Source organism: Marmota marmota, unplaced genomic scaffold, assembly GCF_001458135.2.
Source record: "Marmota marmota marmota unplaced genomic scaffold, marMar, whole genome shotgun sequence".
NCBI lineage: Eukaryota > Metazoa > Chordata > Mammalia > Rodentia > Sciuridae > Marmota > Marmota marmota.
The window spans coordinates 3,093,634-3,096,353 of record NW_026000051.1 but is presented as its reverse complement, the minus strand read 5'-3'; positions in this window follow the sequence as shown (position 1 = coordinate 3,096,353).

Genomic DNA, 2,720 nt, shown 5'->3' with positions numbered 1-2,720 from the left:
GGGGCCTGGCGGGCAGCTGCCGGGCTCGCTGCTGCCCCTGCCGGCCGGAGCCGGCCCAGCCTCTCGGGCCGCTCCCCCTGGGATATTACGCCTGGAAGCACACGTGCGGCTAGCTTATTGCAGGTGCACAGCATAATTACATACTAGTTGCCCTCTTGCTGCTGCTTTTTACAAATTCTATTTCTAATCGACAAGTAAGAATTGTATATATTTAGGGGTTACAAAGTGATGTTTTGATGTATGTTCATATCGTGGAATGATGAAAGCAAGCTAATTAACATGTCCTCACCTATTTATCATTATTTTGTGGTGAGAACATTACAAATCTACCTCTTCAGAAGTTCTGAAATATACAACACATTTTCATTAACTACAGTCGTTCTGCAGCTGAGCAATCGATCTCTAAATTGATCAGGCCTCTGTGGCTGGCCCCTCCTTTGTCCCTTCCTCTCCCGTTTGTGCCTTTTCAATTCCCTTTCCCTTTATTCCAACACTGTCCCCTGTCTAGTAGGCCCTTGGTCTCCCAATTTTCTACCTCTTTCCCTGGGACTCTCCTCCTCCGCTCTCACCTTCCCCTCTTCTTCTGCCCTGATCTTGGTCACCCTATGGAACAACTGAGCCGAGACAAGCCAGCTGTGGACTCACCTTCTACTGCTATTTGTCCCCTCTGGTTTCCCCAAATTGTAGTGGGATGTAGAGAGGGATCATGGGAAAGAAAGGTGCCCTGGGGTTGGAGCCCAAACCCAGTGTGTGAGGAGATGAGATACTTTGGTTGGACAGCCAACATTTGTCTCTGCGGATGGGCTATTCTTAGGGTATGGACATGTGCTGAACTTGAACTCAGTTCCTCACATCCCAGACTGATAGGAGCATGACTTCAAGATACTCTTGCTGCCTGCCCACATTCTCTTGGAACTTGGGGTTTAGGAAGAGCTTGTTACCTTTCTGTACCTGTCCTTGTTCCCTACCTCTAGACTTTTTTTTTTTTTTTAACTTCTTCCTCGTCTTCTCTCCCACCCCCTCTGGTACTGGAGATCAAACTAGAGCCTCAAACATGCCAGACAGGCACTCTACCACTGAGCTATACCTCCAGCCCTTTTTTTATTTTGTATTTTGAGGCAGGGTCTTGCTAAATTGCCTGGGCTGGCCTCAATCCTGTGATCCTCCTGTCTCAGACTCTCAAGTCATTGGGATTACAGGCTTGCTCCCCAGTTTAGGCTTTATCCCCCCTGTATGGTGGATTGAACCCAGGGGTGCTTTACTACTGAACTACATCCCCAGCCCTTTTTATTTTTTGAGACAGGGTCTTGCTAAGTGGGTGAGGCTGGTCTTGAACTTTCCATCCTCCTGCCTTAGCCTCCTGAGTAGCTGGCACTGGGTGGCTCCTACATCCCTGCCCTTGTGCACCATGGCTAGGCTTCATCTTTTAACCCAGAAAGAGATGTTCCTGAGCTGGTACCCTGTCCTTACTGGCTTGTTCATCTCCCTGTACTTCCCCAGTTCCCTATCACCTACCTCTCTGCCTGTCTGTGCAGGGGTGAGCCTTGAATCACCTGGGGATTTGTTGAAAATCCAGGCCTTGGTCCCTCCTCTAGTCCTGTTAGTTCAGGTGAGGCCCAGGCAGGTGAAGTTCTAAAAAGCTCCCAGGTGACTCAATTTTAGAGCCACTGACCAGTTCAGAACCACTAGTGACTTACTGTGTATAAAGAGCTTTTATGGACTTTAAAATCACAACTGTAATTCCTAAACTCCATGTATCTGTCACTATGTGCCTTGTTTGTCTGTATTGATCACTGATTTGTTTATCAGTTATTGGTCTTTGGCCAACCATAGCATTTAACCAGTATCCAGCCATATTATATCATCTAAAGCCATGTACCAATACTGGTTACATGTTTATTTATTAACACACATCAATTTAAAAGAAAATCAGTAGTAACTCACATTGAGTACCTGTTACGTGCCAGGTACTGTTCTTTCCAGGCAACAGAAATGAAATAGTAAACAAAACAAGGTCCCAAAGTTTAGCATAGGGCATGGTTAGGTGGTCAGAACTGATTTCCAACTTGACTTCAATCCTTGGGAACACAATGTCTGGCTGGCAAGAGGGGCACTTCTGCAGAAGCTCCAGAACAAGGTGGAGAGTGGCAACTGATTAAGAGGATGCAGAGGGAAGTCGAAGGCGGTGGTATTTGAAAATAGACGTTTGAAGGACAGGAGAGGTCCGGTGGATGGCGGATGGCGCACGGCTGTAATCCCAGAGACTCAGGAGGCTGACGTAGGAGGATCACAAGTTCAAAGCCAACCTCAGCAACTTAGTGTGGCCCTAAGCAAATTAGCGAGACCCTGGCTCAAAATAAAAAAAATAAAAAGGCTTGGGGGTGTGGCTCAGTGGTTAAGGCCCCTGGATTCAATCCACAGTACAAAAAAAGAAAAAAGAAAAAAAGAAGCAGGAAGGATTTGTTGATCAGGGAGCAGCTGGATTGGAATAGAGGAGCCAAACTCGAGAGCACAGACAGCCCCCGGGGGCCTGACTGCTCCGCCTCCTCTCCTTGAGAGGCTCCGGGTCTCTCTCGGCCGTCTGTGTCAATCTAAACCTGGTGGCCAATGGTAGGAGAGAAGAGAGCACTCCCGCACCTCAACCGCACTTAGGAGGAGGGTCAGAGGGCAGGAGAGGCGGGCCCAGAGTGATCACGTGCGCCACCCGATTGGCCAAGGGC